This window comes from Lathyrus oleraceus, chromosome 2 (assembly GCF_024323335.1).
Source record: "Lathyrus oleraceus cultivar Zhongwan6 chromosome 2, CAAS_Psat_ZW6_1.0, whole genome shotgun sequence".
In the NCBI taxonomy this organism is placed as follows: domain Eukaryota; kingdom Viridiplantae; phylum Streptophyta; class Magnoliopsida; order Fabales; family Fabaceae; genus Lathyrus; species Lathyrus oleraceus.
The window spans coordinates 135,753,576-135,776,301 of NC_066580.1; the positions used below are offsets into that span (position 1 = coordinate 135,753,576).

Consider the following 22,726-nt stretch of genomic DNA (forward strand, 5'->3'; position numbering starts at 1 on the left):
GTTTGATTGGTTGGATGTGCTTTGAGTGATGGCGAGAACCAGGATTGGCGAGATATACATCTCGAATCCTAGCCTCAGGAGTGCATGGTATACACCATGTTCCATTTCCATCTTTATTTGCAAAAGTGTTTAATAGAGAATTAAGTGTTTTGAATTTGATTGAGAAAGGGTTTGGAGAAACCGCATTGACAATTTTAGGCGATGGCGAGAGTTAAGATTGGCGAGGCATACGTCTCGAATCTTAACCTCAGGAGTGCATGGTATACACCATGTTCCATTTCCACCTTTATTGAAAAAGTGTTAAATAAGAATTAGGTATTTTGAGTTTTTGTTGTGAAAATGACTTGACCTAGATCAAGTATTGATGGACGTTTGAGAAAGATTTGAATGAGTGTTTGATAGAGCAAAGTGGGTAAATTGGATGATGGCGAGAGCTAGGATTGGCGAGATATACATCTCGAATCCTAGTCTCAGGAGTGCGTGGTATACACCACGTTCCACTTCCATCTTTATTGAAAAAGTCTTGACTTATGAATTAATACTTTTTGGGTTTTTATTAGAGAAAATGGCTTGACGTTGAATCAAGCATTTGATGAAAGTTTGAAAGAAAAGGAATAGAATATGAGGGCGAAATGAATTGATTTGTTTATTGAGAAAATACTCGACGTTGGATCGAGTCATATTTTTGTATTTTTTCAGAAATGGTGGATTTTACTCTTTGGTTAGTGTCTAAAACAAATAGAGAAATAAAACAATACAACATTATATACACATTGGGGAAGTGGGGTACATTTTGTCAAATGGGGATTATCAAAAATCATGAAATAATTTAATCGGGCCCAAACAACAAAATGATACGAAATATGAGTGTAAGTGCAAGAGAACCGGCTCATTGTAAGAAAGCCCAAGAGTAAGCTATGTGAGGTTGATGGCGATGCTTAAAAAGCAATCGACTTACAAGGGTGTGAAAATGGGCTCGATATTAAATCGAGAAAAATATGATTTTTATAAGTTTAAAAATGGTTTTGAATGAATGATGAAATTAAAAGAAAATAAATTTGCATTATTAACAAATGAAACTATGAGTATAATAAAGGCATAAACATAAAAAGAAATGAAAATGCTAAAAGAAAATAAAATAGCTAAAAGAAATAAAATGCCAAAAAATGCCACACATGAGTATTGAACCCACCCCACTCAAGACTATGATACTACCCTTCTCCACCAGACCACTCATGGTTAGTTGTTATTTTGATGCTAGACTGGATAAATAAACTAAAATGGATTAAAAATTAGAATTAAAATAAAAAACTAATAAAAGAGAAAACTGTTGGACTACCAGTAACTGAACCCAGCCGCTTGGCTGTTGGGTTATCAATGGGGAATAAGTTGGAAATAGAAAAAACAATTATTACCTAATATCCTAGGAATTTTAAACTTTCAAAACTTATTCTGTTAAAAAAAAAAATTAAAGAAAAAAAATAAAAAGATGGGATAGTAACAGAGGCCTCATGAAATCGCCCTCTCTTTCGCGTCCTCTCTTCTCTCAATCACTACCAGCAAGCTCTCTCCCAACCTTCAATGAAATCGCTCCCTCACCGCTCTCTCAATCTCCAATCTCACTCAATCGCTCACCTAATCTCGCGTTCAACCCTCTCTCTCGCGTCCTCAACCTTATTCCCAAATGCATAAAACCCACAGCTTAAAGGAACCTGAAGTTTACCTCCGGTAGCGATTTGGTAGTGACGATGAACGATGAAGCCAAAACTTCACTCTTTCGCCTCTCCGATCCAGGTATGTTTCGATTTGGGATTTAGGGTTTTTGTATTTGAAAATCTCTTCGCCGTTTTTCCCTTTTTTTTACTGATTCACTCCTCTCCTTTTATGCTCACAGATTAGGGTTTCAATTTGGTCCTTGGGTTCCAAAAGAGTAACTCTGCAAAGCACTTTGGATGTTCAGAAATTGGATTGACCCCTTTGATGCTAGGTTCGAAAATGGTAATCTGAACCTTCGTACTTTCTTGCTCTGTTTTGACTTCATGCCAATTTGGGATATTTCTTGAATTTTTACTGCTTTGGCTAATTACTCTACCTTTTTTACTGCAGTGAAATTGGTGAGCATTGGTTTCGGTTTTCTCACAGCCTTGTTGGTGTACTCGGTTTTGGGTGGCTCGTGATTTCAGTTTGGATGTATGAGGATGGTGTAACGTTGATTAGAAGACGTGTTGCCGTAACTTCCGAATTGAAAAGTGTATGGTCTGGGTCCAATACAAGGCACAACTTCCTAGCAGCAAACATTCCGTTCTATTCTTCAAGCCTCTTAGTTCTCTCTTGTTTGGTAAAAGATTTGTGGGGTTCGTTTGCTTCCATGCTTAATCAAGCTTGACATTAGAGTAGAGAAGTGTGTCCCTTGTGATTGGCATATACAAGAGGTAACATGTCCCCGTAAGAGTTGAAACAAAGCAAAAGTATCCCTGTTATCCAGGCAAGGGTTATCCTAACCAGTGCCACTTCTGCAAAAGTTGTATTCAGTGCATTTGCTTCTTCCAACATGCGCACCTTATGGTAGTCAGAAGGACTAAAGATCACATTAAACGTCTTGCCAGACTCTTGAGGAGTGGCAGTTTGACAAAAGATAATTCCAACAATTTGACCTTTGTATGCTTCTTGCAATGAGCCAAATATCTTTGTCAAAGACACAAGTAACAATTCAACTCCATGCTGAGCAATACCTTCAGCTTCACCTTGCTCCTGCAAAACCTTAATGCCATCGAAGCATCCTGTTAACAACTCAAGCCGGACTTAGTGTACTCTGTAATTGATGATGCATCTGAATTGCTCTTTTGGCATTTTGAGCAAGAGACAAAAGACCTATCACAAACATTCTTTCTACTTTCTTTGACATATGGACATTCACTAAGGCACCATTTGCCAAAGGAATGGTAAGCACTCCATTGACTGGCTCTACGGCATCAGGGGCATATGATCCACCTATCAAAGATGAAAACTCTCTAATTTCTTTGTCTGTGAAATATTCCAATTGCTCATCCAACGAGAACACAGAAGCGTCATTTTCACCTGGAAGTTGAATGTCAACTTTATCTGAACCAATAAAATTTGCATCCCATGATGACTTACTGAACAGTGCATTATCCTGGGCAATGCTTTCAAGACCTTTGATTCTATTCACTTCCAGCAGAAACACAGCACGAGGCCTATTGAATGGATCAGGGATCAAAAACTCATTCAACTTGGATGAGCTGGAGGCTGAAAGGGTGGAAGGAGGTGCGAAAACGAGCAAGATTGACACAACACCTACTTCTTGAGGCAAAATTGAAGGATTCTCGTGGTATGATACTGAGATGACTTCGGAGGCCATGAAGACTGATGTGTAAAATATTGATGTTGTCTATGTGGATACTTCCTTCTGCAGGTTCAATCAGTCGAAACAATGCTTGAATCAATGTAGATTTGCCACTGCCGGTTTATTACTTTATGCTGGCTGTTGTACTGCTGTTATGTTAATTATTGTTTGTTGCAGGTGAACAAATGGTGCTTGCTTTGGATGACAAAAATGGGAACTTAAATAATCCAATGAAGAACACTTGTTGACGCCTTCAAGGGTAACAACAGCAGTGAGAATGAAGACAAATGGCAACAAAAAAAGCAAGGACGAGTATGGTATGAAAAAGGGTTCGATAAGAAATGTGACAAGCTGCGACTTTGATCTTCATCAAGTCAATAAACCCATTGTTGCTTGATATCGTGATGCTTCTCATGCTAGGCGAGAAATGAAGCTGCATCGTCATTAAGCATGTCCTGTGCGTCGGTTTCCATTCCCAGCTTTGAGAGAGCAAGAGCTTGTAGGTAGAATGCAGTTGGCCAATCAGGTATGCATACCTGCGCCTGCATTGCGTCTCTTAATGCAAGTTCCGCCTGTTCGTTCATCAAGTAGAAGAAGGCTCTCCTTGCAAAGACGGTCGCGGAGGGAACAGACATCATAACCACCAACTTGGAATAATACTCAATTGCATTCTTGAAATCCTTGTCTCTAAATGCAATATCGCCGAACCTTTTTTTTGTTTAAGATGTTTTGCACTTGTTGTGTTCACTCTTGAAATGAAAGCTCGTTTTCGGCACCTTCTTCATCTTTATAACCTGTTTTTAACAATATATCATGAATAGCAGTAAGATCCATCCTAGCACAAGCCTTTCCAAGAGGAGAAAGCATAGTTGGTAGCGGTAGCACTGCCGCTGTTTTAGTAAGGCCCATTAACACATGAGATGCTGCCTCTTTCTGCTTTTGAAGAGGTGTAACGGCAGTGAGAAGAAACTTAGTATCAGGTCTTTCTCTGGCCTCAAACTGAAGACATTTTGACGCAAGCTCAACCAACTTTGTAGCATCATCATTTGCATATTGCCCTTCTAAGGATGAGTCCATCAACAACAACGCATTTTTCCCTCTAATTATGTCCAAAGCATGGCTTGGGGGAATATGCTTGGTTATAAAAAATGGATACGGATTTTAGAAATAATCTGACACTAATCAAAATGTCAATTTAAAATAAAAAAGAACCAAATAAAACCAATTAAAATCAAATTAATCTATAATTCGTCAAAATTACTTTGATATCCACTCTAACATTTATTTGGAAATTAAAATCAATTAGAGTTTGAATCATTAGTAAAAACACAATTAATATTAACTTGAAATTTGGAATTAGATTTACTTTGAAATTAAATTAAAATTGAAAACTAAGATCAAATAACTAAAATCCATTTTGTAATCAAAAAACACCATGATCAAAAATTAGATAATGACCCATGTTTATCAAAAAAAATGGGTTTGGGAATGAATGTATGCAAATGAACTTAAGGCCAAGTGCCAAATAAAAAATGAAAAAATGGAAAAAATTCAGGACCAAAATCGGGGTATGACAGTTGCCCCTATTTAAGCGTCTTCAACTAGAGAATATGAGGCAGGACACTCTTCATATGATCATAGTGGGAGATGGTTAAATACTAAGAAGACCCGGATTTTGATCCTGAATCCCTATGACATGATGTGATATGATATGATACAATATGATATGATATGATATGATATGATATGATATGCATGGATGCGTGATTCTTTTTTTTGAAAGAAAAGGAGGGCAAATTTTGAAATGTTACAGCCGTCCCTATTCAACCCACTGTAAATCTGTCGATATGAATAGCCTCGGCTTTCTGACGATTAGGGTGAAGAGTGATTGAATACTAAGAACAGACGGACAATTTGCACTCCGCTGGGAAAATAATTAACAATGCCTGTCAGAATCGGCAAAGAAGCAATCTCAAGAGAAGAATCCGTCTGGTACGGTGAAAATCGGCCTGAGTACCGAAACAGAAAGTTGACCTGGATACCAAAATAAATGGTAACACAGGAATACCCATGGCCTGAACGCCGCACATTAGTCTGAACACTAAGCATCGAAATATGAGAGTATCAATGTTGGTCTGATCACCGAAAATTTGGTCTGAACACCAATTCGATTTGGAAATCGGAAAACTGGCCTGAATGCCACAAGTACTTCGACTTGATCGTCGGAAACTTCTTCGATCTGAATATCGGAAACTGGCCTGAATGCCACTTCGGTCTGGATACCGGAAACTAGCCTGAATGCCACAAGTTGCATCGACCTGAATGTCGGAAACTTCTTCGATCTGAATATCGGAAAAACTGGCCTGAATGCCACAAGTACTTCGACCTGATTGTCGGAAACTTCTTCGATCTGAATATCGGAAAAACTGGCCTGAATGTCACTTCGGTCTGGATACCGGAAAAACTGGCCTGAATGCCACTTCGGTCTGGATACCAGAAACTGGCCTGAATGCCACAAGTTGCATCGACCTGAATGTCGGAAACTTCTTCGATCTGAAAATCAGAAACTGGCCTGAATGCCTCTTCGGTCTGGATACCGGAAACTGGCCTGAATGCCACAAGTTGCATCGACCTGAATGTCGGAAACTTCTTCGATCTGAATATCGGAAAAACTGGCCTGAATGCCACTTCGGTCTGGATACCGGAAACTTCATGCCTATCAGCCTCGGCAGAAATAGGGAAAATGATAATTGAGGCGGCACGCGGGCCAACGACCCATGCTGGGGATAATAAGTCATGAACAAACTTCAGTCTGAGCACTGGAAACAAACTTCTGGCTTGTCACTTGGGATACCGAGAATGTTTTATGCTTACATGCGTATGTTTGAATTTTTCGATGGCGTAATGCTCCATGAGAATGGAAATGCTACGCGATTTGGGAGGATGCAATGCAATATGATTCTACATGCAGGGATGCGAAATGCTGGGGAAAATGCCAAGCTGAAGCAAGGAATCCTGTTGGGGAAATGATCACAATCTTTCAGACCCTGGCACTACTGTTGGAGATGCACAACATAATGAACTATGTGGGGAAATGACCGGCCACGCGGTGTTCCGGCAATGACGAGATACCGAGACTCTGACTGGGGAGAGAACGGCGCTGCAAAACCTGTTGTTGGGGAAAGCGATAGTGGTTCTGGCAACCGTAATCTACGAGAGATGACTCTGCAGGGGGGAGCAAACACCGACACGGTACCGAGGTTATGCTTCCAGGAAAGAGATCATCGATCTGGGATTGAAAACATCGATCTGGCATCGAACCCTGAGGAGCAGCTGCTTCTGCTGGGAAGATACAGCCTGGTACTGTCAACTCCGCTGGGGGGTGTATAGTCTGACACACATGCTTAGGAAATGCCCCGAGGGTATCTGTTCTGAATAGATGATCCAAAGCACTTAAAATTCACATCAACTTTAAATGTTTATTAGGCATATACCTGTAAAGCCCTTATGTGTCATGATGCAATGTTTATCAAAAATTCGGACGTCATTTTTGCAAACAAAACAGTAAAATGAAAATGAAAACAGAGATATACTGAGTAACATGATTTTATTGATTGAATGGCCTCTGAATAGGCATTTACATCAGGAAGCAATCCCTAGGAAGAGGTAATCGCAAAACAGAAATTAATCTAGTGGCAATGTGAAATGGATTTCTACTGGGTTCCAATTCTGCTATGACTTGCCCGTCTTCATGATCCTCCAAATGATCAGCCTTCTGAAAAATTGATTGGACTGTTTCCTACCCTTTTGAAAGTTTCCAGTCACCGACATGAGATGAGATTCAAAACTAACTCAGAACGCAGTCATTCGCTTAATCCCTAACTTTTGCCTGGATCCCCCTTTTCGGGTTTTCAATCCACCGGGATACCCATTTTTGCCTAAGTTGCCTTTTCAGGTTTTCAACTTACCGGGTGTACAATCTTTTCATTTTTAAATCCCTAATTTTTGCCTGAACCTTTTCATTTTCTTGGTTCGTCGGGATGCCCATTTTTGCCTGGACTATTCTTTTTACTGTCCAGCGGGTCTATTTTGTGCGAAGTATTTTTTAACTGCGTCTGAGTTTACCGGGGAAGTGAAGTCTTCACCATCCATCGTTGCAAGCATTAAGGCCCCACCATCGAAAACCTTGGTGACGATATACGGTCCCTCATAGTTAGGAGTCCACTTGCCCCTATGATCCGTCTGAGGAGGAAGGATCCTTTTCAACACCAAATCTCCGACTTGGAAACATCGAGGGCGCACTTTCTGGTCAAAGGCTCTCTTCATCCGACTCTGATACAACTGCCCATGACAAATGGCTGCCATTCGCTTCTCTTCGATAAGACTCAACTCATTGAACCTTGTCCGAATCCATTCAGCTTCATCTAGCTTGACATCCAACAGGACTCTTAGAGAAGGAATCTCCACTTCAACAGGTAGGACTGCTTCCATACCATACACCAGGGAGTAAGGGGTCGCCCCGGTCGACGTACGTACTGAAGTGCGGTACCCTTGCAAGGCAAAGGGTAGCATCTCATGCCAATCTCTATACGTAACGACCATCTTCTGCACAATCTTCTTTATGTTCTTATTTGCTGCCTCAACAACACCGTTCATCTTAGGAAGATAGGGGGAAGAATTGTGATGCTGAATGTTGAAGTTCTGGCACAACTCCTTCATCATTTTGTTATTGAGATTGGAACCATTATCAGTAATGATTCTTTTGGGAATCCCATAGCGACAGATGATTTCTTTCTTGATGAAACGGGCAACCACATGTCTGGTGACATTCGCGAACGACGCTGCTTCGACCCACTTGGTGAAATAGTCGATGGCAACAAGGATGAAGCGATGCCCATTGGAAGCAGTTGGCTCAATCTTTCCAATCATGTCAATGCCCCACATTGCAAACGGCCACGGCGAAGACATCACATTCAGAGGATTCGGCGGTACATGCACCTTATCAGCATAAATCTGGCATTTATGGCACTTCCGAGCATACTTGAAACAATCTGATTCCATGGTCATCCAGTAATAACCCGCCCTTAACAATTTCTTAGCCATTGCATGTCCGCCGGCATGAGTACCGAAGGAACCTTCATGAACTTCCTGCATTAACATGTTCGCCTCGTGTCTATCCACGCATCTGAGCAAAACCATGTCGAAGTTCCTCTTATACAGCACATCGTCTTTGTTCAAGAAGAAACTGCCTGCCAATCTTCTCAATGTCTTTTTGTCATTGTTGGATGCCCCTGCAGGGTACTCTTGATTCTTCAGAAAGCACTTGATGTCGTGATACCAGGGCTTGTCATCAACTACCAGTTCAGCAGCAAACACATACGCGGCCCTATCAAGGCGCATAACATCGATCCTAGGAGCATGATTCCACCGAACCACCTTGATCATGGTGGATAGAGTAGCAAGAGCATCTTCTATCTGGTTCTCATCACGAGGTATATGATACAGCTTTACTGTTGTGAAGAAAGTCAACAGTCTTCTCGTGTAATCTCTGTAGGGGACCAGAGTAGGCTGGAGAGTGTTCCAATCACCATTTACTTTATTGATCACTAGAGCTGAATCTCCGAAGATGTCTAGAGTCTTGATTCTCAAATCAATGGCTTGCTCAATACCCAAGATACAGGCCTCGTACTCAGCTTCATTATTGGTGCACTCGAAAGTCAGACGAGCGGTGAAAGGCATGTGGGCACCTTTCGGAGTGGTAATGACAGCACCAATTCCACTTCCTCTGGCATTGACGGCCCCATCAAACGTTAAAATCCACTTTTCATCTGGATCAGGTCCCTCCCCAACAACTGGCTCTTCACAGTCTTTCATCTTGAGGAACATGATGTCTTCATCTGGAAAATCAAACTTCATCGGCTCGTAATCATCAATCGGCTGCTGAGCAAGATAGTCTGACAGAATACTCCCTTTGATGGCTTTCTGGGATGTATACTGGATGTCGTACTCTGTCAGTACCATTTGCCAACGAGCAACTCTTCCGGTGAGAGCTGGCTTCTCGAATATGTACTTGACTGGATCCATCTTGGAGATCAATAAGGTTGTGTGAGTCAGCATATATTGTCTCAATCGCTTAGCAGCCCATGCAAGTGCACAACATGTCTTCTCAAGCATTGAGTATCTCGACTCACAGTCTGTGAATTTCTTACTCAAGTAGTAGATGGCATGCTCTTTTCTACCTGTCTCGTCGTGTTGACCGAGAACACAACCCATGGAATTGTTGAGTACTGTCAAGTACATAATCAGCGGTCTCCCTGGGACTGGAGGCATGAGGATAGGGGGATTCTGCAAATACTCTTTTATCTTTTCAAAAGCCCTTTGACAATCGTCATTCCACCTGATAGCCTGATCTTTCCTCAGCAATTTGAAAATTGGCTCACACGTGGCTGTTAGGTGAGAGATGAACCTTGCAATGTAGTTCAACCTCCCTAAGAAACCACGGACTTGCTTCTCCGTTCTTGGCTCAGGCATTTCCTGTATTGCTTTCACTTTGTCAGGATCCACCTCAATCCCTTTTCCACTAACAATAAAACCCAGCAATTTTCCAGATCTCACCCCAAAAGTGCACTTGTTCGGATTAAGCCTCAGCTTGAATTTCCTTAAACTCTCAAACAGCTTCTGCAGATTCACCAGATGTTCTTCTTCTGTCTGAGATTTGGCAATCATATCGTCCACATAAACCTCGATTTCATGATGAATCATATCATGGAATAGAGTCACCATAGCTCGTTGATATGTTGCCCCAGCGTTTTTCAGACCAAACGGCACCACCTTGTAGCAGAAGGTGCTCCATGGGGTTATGAAAGTTGTCTTCTCCATGTCTTCTGGTGCCATCTTGATTTGGTTATAGCCAGAAAAGCCATCCATGAAGGAGAATACCGAGAACTGAGCTGTGTTATCCACCAAAACGTCGATGTGAGGTAATGGGAAATCATCTTTAGGGCTAGCTCTGTTCAGATCCCGGTAGTCGACACACATCCGTACCTTTCCATCCTTCTTAGGTACTGGAACGATATTTGCAACCCATGGCGGATAATTGGTAACCGCTAGGAACCCTGCATCCAACTGTTTCTGCACTTCTTCCTTTATCTTTACAGCCATCTCTGGTCTTGTTCTTCTGAGCTTCTGCTTGACCGGAGGACAACCCTCTTTGAGAGGTAAGCGGTGTACCACGATGTCTGTGTCAAGCCCTGGCATATCCTGATAAGACCAAGCGAAGACGTCAACATACTCTTGCAACAGTTCAATCAACCCCTTCTTCACATCATCTTCCAAAGCAGCCCCTATCTTGATTTCTTTCTTGACGTCCTCGGTGCCAAGATTAATCACTTCAGTAGACTCTTGATGCGGTTGAATGACCCTTTCCTCTTGCTTTAACAGCCTGGCAAGTTCTTCAGGGAGTTCACAGTCTTCATCACCCTCTTCTTCAGCTTGGAAGATTGGGTTTTCGAAGTCGAAGCGAGCCATAGCAGAATCGTTATCAATAGGATCCGGTGATGTGCATCTGCATGAGTGATGGTATGTGCTTATGAGTGTGAACAGTGAGTGAAAACTAAGCAAAACATTGCCAAATATTTTTATTCTTTTGAAATTTTGAAAACTGCAAAAAATGGAAAGACAGTGAACAAAACATTTGAATGCAAAAGACGTTCTTCATTTATGATAAACAAGGCAGGTATTCACATAGATGAGCCCTACAATGAGTCATTACGCCCTGGGCGGAACGCAAGACTTGGACATGCATGAATAAACAAAGAAAAATTACTCCTCTAGAAGAGTGACTTGGACAATTTCCTCGGAAGACCAATTGTTGATGACTTCACCAGGGATCCTCGGACGCACCCAGTTGTCGATGTCGCAATCACTATCCCCATTTTCATCGTTGATCGCTGAGATCTGGCCATATTGGATGACGCCAGCACTGGAGAAAGTAATCGGCCCCTGGCGAGTCTGAGGTGCTGAAGTTGTAGAAGTCAGCGCTGGTTGATACCCAATCCCGAACTTGTCGTCTTTCATTGGTAACTCCAACAGACGTCCCCAACCGGGAGCAATACCTGAATCCACCAAGGCTTGCGCCTGCTTGAAGGATGAGATAGGGGCTCCTGCTTTAACCCCTTCCACCGGAGCTGCGTCCTTGATTTGAACTGACTCAAAGGCCTGATAGAGAGTCTCTTGAATTTCACCTTCTACCTCTACGTACTTGAATGTAGACAGGTTACTAACCAGGATGTCCTCCTCACCACAGACGGTGATAATCCTCCCATTGACTGGGAATTTAATCTTCTGATGTAAAGTTGAAGAGACTGCCCCAGCATTGTGACACGTTATGGGATATGCAAATGCACTTACATGTTTATCAATTCCAAAAGGCATTCTACCCCCTTGATTCCAGTCTCACATTTGATAAACGGTGTAAGAAGAAAATCCCGACTAGAATCAAGAAGAAGATACAAACCCCTGGGAATAGATAAACATGTGTTAAATGATATGAATGCAAAATGATGTGATGCAATGATGTGAATGCAAAACGATGTGATGCAATGCAGTGACATGGGAATCAGGACTGCTGTATCTGCTTGAACATCTGTCGGGTTGCACTGTCTGAAGAGAAACCCACTGAGGAATATAATACAAGATCAAAACTCCTCTCCAGAAAACCGGGTTGGTTGGAGGTTAAGGTTCCCTGAATTTAGCCCGCCCCTTACTGGTAGGTTCTAAGAACAGAAGTTTGCCAGCTTTAGCCCTTCAGTCGAGAATAATACGTTTACCACTAAAGGTTTGGCATTATTACGGGATAAAAGACCTCTGCTGACTCCCCTCAACAGGACATCCTAAAGCAAGTTCCCAGTCTCGGGGTCCTCGGATTGAGCAGCGAGAATGCGCCCACCAGAGCTAACATAAACGCGTCTCGGAGGAGAGGCCTCGACTGAGTTCTCGGGAAATGGTCACCAGAGTCGACGATTTCTAAAGGAACGTTTGTCGTTATGGAACACTCATAGGACAAAACATATCCAAAGAAACCCTCGTCTGGATGTGGGTCTTATGAACGACTTAACGTAGCAACATGCCACGCAAGCCTCATGACTATCCACTCTAAAACCTGTGTGTACGCTCAAGCCTGGGTAGTGGGCTTATCTCTCATAGAACAGTCCCAACCCAACAAACAAACAACCCACAGAACCCACAGATACATCAAACATATGTACATGAATGCAATAAGATAAAGTAGGTAAATGTGGAAAGTAAACGACTGTACAAAAGCATAAACACCCAACAAACAAGAAATCTACAAAAGCTAGGAGGGACTCGCTTAGGGAAACCGGTTCCCCAGCAGAGTCGCCAGCTGTCGCAGCCTGAAAAATACAGTATGCGAAGAAACAACCGGCGAAAGAAAATGACAGAAGAGTCGCCACCGTGCGTTATTTATCCCAAAGGAGGGAAAGGAAACGCTCGAAGTAAACCTGAAGAGAGGAAAGGAAAAGACAAGGTCTCGCAACCAAATCTTGGGTTCGGGAGTCGATTATGCGAAGGGAAGGTATTAACACCCCTACGCATCCGTAGTACTCTAAGGGATCCACTCTTGTTGTTCTTGTCTAAAGGGTGTGTGTTTATCTAATGTACTATTTACTAAAAGGGTCAAGAGAAAAATGACTCGCACAGATACTGCATCCATTGCATACGTATCTCATCTGAATATGAGAATCAGAGTCTTCGTAGCTCGGGTACCTATGGGTTAAAGAGATGTGTGCTCGCTAAGACATCGCGTCTTATGCCTACGTATCTCATCGGGGATGAGAATCAGAGCAAAACGTAGTTCGGCTAACTACGGGAACAAAGGTCTCGATTGCAACTAGGGCAAGAGAAAGGGAAGGTCTCGATCGCAACGAGGGCGAGAGAAAGGATCGCAACAAGGGCGAAAGCAAACAAGGATTAGTTGTTAGTCGTTAGTCAAACTCGGCAAGACATCGCATCTTGTGCCTACGTATCTCATCTGAACATGAGAATCAGAGTTGCCGTAGTTCGGCTACCGCACGCCAAACAAAACACACGCAGGAAACCGACTGCCAATCACTGGACTTATGTCAGACTCCACACAAACAGGCAAACATGGAAACCGAATGCCAATCGCTGGACTTACATCGGACTCCGAACCAACAAACACACACAGGAAACCAACTGCCAATCGCTGGACTTATGTCAGACTCCTACACACACAAAGGGTTTAACCGGATGCTGAATCGTCAGAAGCAACAACAAAGTCGAATAAACAAGCTAACAGGGAGTCTGGTACTCGAGCCTGCTAGCTGTCAAGCAAACACACACAAAAAAGGAAAAGAGTGCCCGGAGAGATCTCGTACGACCTCCTGCCTACGTACCTCATCTGGTATGAGGATCAGAGCAACGTAGTTCCCCTACATAGGGATTGCCATCTGAATATGGACTTACAAAAGGAGGACACCAGTTGTGTCAAAGGAGAGTGGGCAATGTGTTCACGTCCTAGCAGTAGGTGTCGCAGCTCGCTGAATCGAGTCTTAGGCAGTTACCTCTTTGCAATAGAACGGACTACATGCCACAAGACCGGAGATGCTCGGAAAGGTCTAGAAGTGGGGGAAGCTCTACCCTAGAGTTGTCATGCGATATGTACTTAAGTGTTAGGATTTACAAATCTACATTCGGAAAAGCGTCATCTATCTCTACTCAACAATCATGGGCGAAACATTGTTTTGTATCTCTTAAGACAATATATCTTTCATTTTAAAAGGTTTTTGATTGGTCGCACGGCGGCGAGAAAAAGAGTTTGATTGGTTGGATGTGCTTTGAGTGATGGCGAGAACCAGGATTGGCGAGATATACATCTCGAATCCTAGCCTCAGGAGTGCATGGTATACACCATGTTCCATTTCCATCTTTATTTGCAAAAGTGTTTAATAGAGAATTAAGTGTTTTGAATTTGATTGAGAAAGGGTTTGGAGAAACCGCATTGACAATTTTAGGCGATGGCGAGAGTTAAGATTGGCGAGGCATACGTCTCGAATCTTAACCTCAGGAGTGCATGGTATACACCATGTTCCATTTCCACCTTTATTGAAAAAGTGTTAAATAAGAATTAGGTATTTTGAGTTTTTGTTGTGAAAATGACTTGACCTAGATCAAGTATTGATGGACGTTTGAGAAAGATTTGAATGAGTGTTTGATAGAGCAAAGTGGGTAAATTGGATGATGGTGAGAGCTAGGATTGGCGAGATATACATCTCGAATCCTAGTCTCAGGAGTGCGTGGTATACACCACGTTCCACTTCCATCTTTATTGAAAAAGTCTTGACTTATGAATTAATACTTTTTGGGTTTTTATTAGAGAAAATGGCTTGACGTTGAATCAAGCATTTGATGAAAGTTTGAAAGAAAAGGAATAAAATATGAGGGCGAAATAAACTGATTTGTTTATTGAGAAAATACTCGACGTTGGATCGAGTCATATTTTTGTATTTTTTCAGAAATGGTGGATTTTACTCTTTGGTTAGTGTCTAAAACAAATAGAGAAATAAAACAATACAACATTATATACACATTGGGGAAGTGGGGTACATTTTGTCAAATGGGGATTGTCAAAAATCATGAAATAATTTAATCGGGCCCAAACAACAAAATGATACGAAATATGAGTGTAAGTGCAAGAGAACCGGCTCATTGTAAGAAAGCCCAAGAGTAAGCTATGTGAGGTTGATGGCGATGCTTAAAAAGCAATCGACTTACAAGGGTGTGAAAATGGGCTCGATATTAAATCGAGAAAAATATGATTTTTATAAGTTTAAAAATGGTTTTGAATGAATGATGAAATTAAAAGAAAATAAATTTGCATTATTAACAAATGAAACTATGAGTATAATAAAGGCATAAACATAAAAAGAAATGAAAATGCTAAAAGAAAATAAAATAGCTAAAAGAAATAAAATGCCAAAAAATGCCACACATGAGTATTGAACCCACCCCACTCAAGACTATGATACTACCCTTCTCCACCAGACCACTCATGATTAGTTGTTATTTTGATGCTAGACTGGATAAATAAACTAAAATGGATTAAAAATTAGAATTAAAATAAAAAACTAATAAAAGAGAAAACTGTTGGACTACCAGTAACTGAACCCAGCCGCTTGGCTGTTGGGTTATCAATGGGGAATAAGTTGGAAATAGAAAAAACAATTATTACCTAATATCCTAGGAATTTTAAACTTTCAAAACTTATTCTGTTAAAAAAAAAATTAAAGAAAAAAAAAACGATGGGATAGTAACAGAGGCCTCATGAAATCGCCCTCTCTTTCGCGTCCTCTCTTCTCTCAATCACTACCAGCAAGCTCTCTCCCAACCTTCAATGAAATCGCTCCCTCACCGCTCTCTCAATCTCCAATCTCACTCAATCGCTCACCTAATCTCGCGTTCAACCCTCTCTCTCGCGTCCTCAACCTTATTCCCAAATGCATAAAACCCACAGCTTAAAGGAACCTGAAGTTTACCTCCGGTAGCGATTTGGTAGTGACGATGAACGATGAAGCCAAAACTTCACTCTTTCGCCTCTCCGATCCAGGTATGTTTCGATTTGGGATTTAGGGTTTTTGTATTTGAAAATCTCTTCGCCGTTTTTCCCTTTTTTTTACTGATTCACTCCTCTCCTTTTATGCTCACAGATTAGGGTTTCAATTTGGTCCTTGGGTTCCAAAAGAGTAACTCTGCAAAGCACTTTGGATGTTCAGAAATTGGATTGACCCCTTTGATGCTAGGTTCGAAAATGGTAATCTGAACCTTCGTACTTTCTTGCTCTGTTTTGACTTCATGCCAATTTGGGATATTTCTTGAATTTTTACTGCTTTGGCTAATTACTCTACCTTTTTTACTGCAGTGAAATTGGTGAGCATTGGTTTCGGTTTTCTCACAGCCTTGTTGGTGTACTCGGTTTTGGGTGGCTCGTGATTTCAGTTTGGATGTATGAGGATGGTGTAACGTTGATTAGAAGACGTGTTGCCGTAACTTCCGAATTGAAAAGTGTATGGTCTGGGTCCAATACAAGGCACAACTTCCTAGCAGCAAACATTCCGTTCTATTCTTCAAGCCTCTTAGTTCTCTCTTGTTTGGTAAAAGATTTGTGGGGTTCGTTTGCTTCCATGCTTAATCAAGCTTGACATTAGAGTAGAGAAGTGTGTCCCTTGTGATTGGCATATACAAGAGGTAACATGTCCCCGTAAGAGTTGAAACAAAGCAAAAGTATCCCTGTTATCCAGGCAAGGGTTATCCTAACCAGTGCCACTTCTGCAAAAGTTGTATTCAGTGCATTTGCTTCTTCCAACATGCGCACCTTATGGTAGTCAGAAGGACTAAAGATCACATTAAACGTCTTGCCAAACTCTTGAGGAGTGGCAGTTTGACAAAAGATAATTCCAACAATTTGACCTTTGTATGCTTCTTGCAATGAGCCAAATATCTTTGTCAAAGACACAAGTAACAATTCAACTCCATGCTGAGCAATACCTTCAGCTTCACCTTGCTCCTGCAAAACCTTAATGCCATCGAAGCATCCTGTTAACAACTCAAGCCGGACTTAGTGTACTCTGTAATTGATGATGCATCTGAATTGCTCTTTTGGCATTTTGAGCAAGAGACAAAAGACCTATCACAAACATTCTTTCTACTTTCTTTGACATATGGACATTCACTAAGGCACCATTTGCCAAAGGAATGGTAAGCACTCCATTGACTGGCTCTACGGCATCAGGGGCTAATGATCCACCTATCAAAGATGAAAACTCGCTAATTTCTTTGTCTGTGAAATATTCCAATTGCTCATCCAACGAGAACACAGAAGCGTCATTTTCACCTAGAAGTTGAATGTCAACTTTATCTGAACCAATAAAATTTGCATCCCATGATGACTTACTGAACAGTGCATTATCCTGGGCAATGCTTTCAAGACCTTTGATTCTATTCACTTCCAGCAGAAACACAGCACGAGGCCTATTGAATGGATCAGGGATCAAAAACTCATTCAACTTGGATGAGCTGGAGGCTGAAAGGGTGGAAGGAGGTGCGAAAACGAGCAAGATTGACACAACACCTACTTCTTGAGGCAAAATTGAAGGATTCTCGTGGTATGATACTGAGATGACTTCGGAGGCCATGAAGACTGATGTGTAAAATATTGATGTTGTCTATGTGGATACTTCCTTCTGCAGGTTCAATCAGTCGAAACAATGCTTGAATCAATGCAGATTTGCCACTGCCGGTTTATTACTTTATGCTGGCTGTTGTACTGCTGTTATGTTAATTATTGTTTGTTGCAGGTGAACAAATGGTGCTTGCTTTGGATGAAAAAATGGGAACTTAAATAATCCAATGAAGAACACTTGTTGACGCCTTCAAGGGTAACAACAGTAGTGAGAATGAAGACAAATGGCAACAAAAAAAGCAAGGACGAGTATGGTATGAAAAAGGGTTCGATAAGAAATGTGACAAGCTGCGACTTTGATCTTCATCAAGTCAATAAACCCATTGTTGCTTGATATCGTGATGCTTCTCATGCTAGGCGAGAAATGAAGCTGCATCGTCATTAAGCATGTCCTGTGCGTCGGTTTCCATTCCCAGCTTTGAGAGAGCAAGAGCTTGTAGGTAGAATGCAGTTGGCCAATTAGGTATGCATACCTGCGCCTGCATTGCGTCTCTTAATGCAAGTTCCGCCTGTTCGTTCATCAAGTAGGAGAAGGCTCTCCTTGCAAAGACGGTCGCGGAGGGAACAGACATCATAACCACCAACTTGGAATAATACTCAATTGCATTCTTGAAATCCTTGTCTCTAAATGCAATATCGCCGAACCTTTTTTTTGTTTAAGATGTTTTGCACTTGTTGTGTCCACTCTTGAAATGAAAGCTCGTTTTCGGCACCTTCTTCATCTTTATAACCTGTTTTTAACAATATATCATGAATAGCAGTAAGATCCATCCTAGCACAAGCCTTTCCAAGAGGAGAAAGCATAGTTGGTAGCGGTAGCACTGCCGCTGTTTTAGTAAGGCCCATTAACACATGAGATGCTGCCTCTTTCTGCTTTTGAAGAGGTGTAACGGCAGTGAGAAGAAACTTAGTATCAGGTCTTTCTCTGGCCTCAAACTGAAGACATTTTGACGCAAGCTCAACCAACTTTGTAGCATCATCATTTGCATATTGCCCTTCTAAGGATGAGTCCATCAACAACAACGCATTTTTCCCTCTAATTAGGTCCAAAGCATGGCTTGGGGGAATATGCTTGGTTATAAAAAATGGATACGGATTTTAGAAATAATCTGAGACTAATCAAAATGTCAATTTAAAATCAAAAAGAACCAAATAAAACCAATTAAAATCAAATTAATCTATAATTCGTCAAAATTACTTTGATATCCACTCTAACATTTATTTGGAAATTAAAATCAATTAGAGTTTGAATCATTAGTAAAAACACAATTAAGATTAACTTGAAATTTGGAATTAGATTTACTTTGAAATTAAATTAAAATTGAAAACTAAGATCAAATAACTAAAATCCATTTTGTAATCAAAAAACACCATGATCAAAAATTAGATAATGACCCATGTTTATAAAAAAAATGGGTTTGGGAATGAATGTATGCAAATGAACTTAAGGCCAAGTGCCAAATAAAAAATGAAAAAATGGAAAAAATTCAGGACCAAAATCGGGGTATGACAATCCTTCCTTGTGATTCTGAATCCCTTACCTTGCATTTGGATTGGGCTCCCAGACCCAATTTTATGCTTTCTACATCCACCATATTTTCACACCTCCCTGGTTCATGCCTTGCTGAAGGAACATGGGCTTTATTTGGGCCATATACGAGTTCTACTGATTTCACCCTTAGCATGCTGGATAAACCCCTTGTTTTCATTTTTTGTTTGTTTGTTTCTTTTCATATTTTGTGAATTTTTTTTATGATATTTGTTCAAGATAATGCAAAGTGATAGAAACAAAATTGTTTGATTGGTTATACAAACATGATTAGTAGAATTAGGATTAATGACTTGATTAATTTTTAATTGTTTGTTTGAGAAAATGAATTGAATAAATATGTGATTAATCTAGTTTCTTGATTTAAGTTAGAGTTTAATTACACATGATAATTGTTAATTGCATGATTTAATTTTAGCTTTAATTCAAATTTCCTAGAATTTTAATTAGGTAGAATTTTAATTGTTCTTAATTGATCTTTTAATCAAACTGATTATTGTTAGACTTTGATTTGATTTTAGTGATTTAATTGTATTTTGACCAATGACATGTTCCCTTAGATCTAGGTTTTAGAATTTAGCTTGGTTATTAACCTGATTAATCCCCAGGGTTTTTAGGTAATTATCTCTTTGTGTATAAATTTTCAACTGATTTTTCTCGACTGATTAAGTTGATCAAAGTTCGCTTTGATTTATTAAATCCTTTGATTATGCTCAATTCCCTAAGCTTATTAAATGACCCTTGATCACTTGATAGGACAAGTCCCTTGTATTTAAGTTATACTAGATACTGGATCTCAAGAGCTATACAAGACCTCAAGGTTCAAACATCAGGGTTCACGACTTCATTCAACTCAAATCAGCACAAGACATACTGAATTACTATTCAAGCACTACAAAGGTGGACTCAACACTTGTTAATCATGAGTGAAGTTGTGTTCCATGAGCCTTAAGCAATAGAGAAAGGGTGAGAGTGGAGAATTCCTATCCTTATTCTGAATATCTTTGGGTACGGGACGAATGACCCAGTTTCTCATTGTATTCACCTCTATTCATAGACTTTAGCATAATTTGATTCAATTTGATTGTCAAGTCTTATTTCTTCAAATACAACCCTTTGTCACAGGAAGCTGCAAGGAAATTCAACTTCAACACTCGTCGATTATGATGAAAATTGCATGCCATGAGCCTTAAGTAATAGAGAAGGGGTGGGAGTGGATAATTCATATCCTCATTCTGAATATCTTTGGGAACAGGATGAATGACCCAACTGCTTATCGTATTCGCTTCTTATCATAGACTTTAGTGTAATTTAAATCGAATAATTGACAAGTCTCCCTACACAGATGTGGGATACAGACCGAAGACCAGACTTTAACCTTTTAGGGCTTCTTCTCTTCCCTTTTGTTTCTTTCTCAGTAAATCTAAAACCATTTTGTGAATAAACTTAAAAAACATATAATAATATGATTAAAATTGTACGCTATGAGCCTTACGCAGTGGAGAAGGGATGAGAGTGGATAATTCCCATCCTCATTCAGAATATCTTTGGATACAGGACGAATGACCCTGTTGATCACTACATTCATCTCCATTCATAGACTTTAGTATGATTCAAATCATGACTCTCTTTTCAGAATAAAGAAAACCCAGTCTTGCCTTTGGGATCCATTTTCATTTAAAAACTTTTTCAGAAAGGACGTGTTACTTTTGTTCTACCGTGAAATAAGATTAAGCCTCCATGTGTGATCAAGCAATGTTTAACTGCTAGAGTGGGATTTGAGCACATCCATTCTATCTTAAACAAACAGACACTTAGGTCTCCCTTGATCGAGCATACAAACAAGTTGACAGTAGAATGCAAATGTTAATATTGTTCATTAAAAATAACTAATGCATCCGTCTTAGTTCCACAAACTACACAACTCTGATTTCATTATTGAACTATGAGGATACGTAGGCACGAGGGGCCCAATCCTTGGCGATAACATTAATTATTAACCCATTTTTCCCTTTCACGAGTAATCCTTAGATAGTAACACCCGTTCTTGCAAAGAAAATTCGAAATGGTTCATGTTGAGTACAACATATATGAGGGATGCCAATACCTTCCCCTTGTATAACTGTCTTCCTTACCCTTTTTCTTTTCCCATGGGTTTTATCGATATTTTCCCATTTCCTTCGGGAATAAATAAAGTTCGATGATGACTATGTTGTATCTTTAAGCGTGCGATACACTCAGGTATATTTCACACAGCTTCACCAGAAAACCATGAACCTCCTTTTAAGTTCTCAGTGCTGGCATACTCTGTCTGGCTTTGACTTTTTCCAGATCGACTTCGATGCGACGTTGGCTCACAATAAAACCTAGAAACTTTCCAGATCTTACCCCAAAGGTACACTTATTAGGATTAAGTCTTAATCTGAATTTTCTCAATCTTACAAACAACTTTTATAAATGGTGAGATGCTCTTCTTCAGTTTGGGACTTGGCAATCATATCATCAACATAGACTCCAATCTACTTATGAATCATATCATGAAAGAGGGTGACCATGGCTCATTGATATGCTGCCCCAACGTTCTTCAGACCAAAAGGAATAACCTTATAGAAGAAGGCTCCCCACGGGGGTAATAAACGTTGTCTTCTCCATGTCTTCCAGAGCCATCTTGATCTGGTTGTATCCGAAAAAACCGTTCATGAAGGAGAACACATAGAATTGAGTCGTATTTTCCACTAACACGTCAATGTGAGGTAGTGGAAAATCATCTTTCAGGCTCACCTTGTTTAGATCTCTATAGTCTACATACACTTGTATCTTGCGATCTTTCTTAGGCACATGCACAATGTTAGCAACCCACTGAGGGTAGTTGGATACTGCCAGAAAGCCTGCATCAAGATGCTTTTGAACCGCTTCCTTGATTTTGATAGCCATATCAGGTCGAGTTCTTCTCAGCTTTTGCTTTACCATAGGGTATTCTTCTTTAAGTGGCAAATAGTACATCACAATATTTATGTCCAAACCAGACATGTCTTGGTACGACCAAGCAAACACATAAACATATTCACATAAAAGCTTTATCAACCCCTTCTTGACATAAACACTTAGGATAGTGCCTATCCTGATTTCTTTTTTACAGTCCTCAGACCCAAGGTAGACAATCTCTAATGATTCCTGATACGGTTGAATGACTTTTGATTCCCGCTGTAGTAATCTGGCCAGCTCCTCTGGAGTTCACAATCCTCATCGACATGGTAGATTGGACTTTCAAAGTCATAATGGCCCATAATAATACCATTATCAATGGAACCCGAGTCAGATCTGCATGAGTGATGATTCATGCTTTATTTAAGAATGATTGGTCAAGAAAACAACACAAATGTGAAAAAATTGCCATTTTTTTTTGAAAAAATAGAAAAAAGAAAGAAAGGGAACCCAATTGAATGCACAAACGTTATTTTTATTCATGATAAGCAACACTTGAAAATATGGGGACCCTACAAGCATCTGTTATGCCTTGGGCAAGGGCATAGGG

The 22,726-nt window shown here is 40.5% G+C and overlaps 3 pseudogenes; all 3 read right to left on the reverse strand.

Annotated features, from left to right (window-relative positions):
- Positions 1-2,340: 2,340 nt before the first annotated feature.
- On the reverse strand, positions 2,341-17,421 carry LOC127118482 (uncharacterized; annotated as a pseudogene).
- On the reverse strand, positions 3,781-22,221 carry LOC127122264 (serine/threonine-protein kinase BSK2-like; annotated as a pseudogene).
- LOC127117428 (uncharacterized) lies at positions 16,557-17,595 on the reverse strand (annotated as a pseudogene).
- Positions 22,222-22,726: the final 505 nt, after the last annotated feature.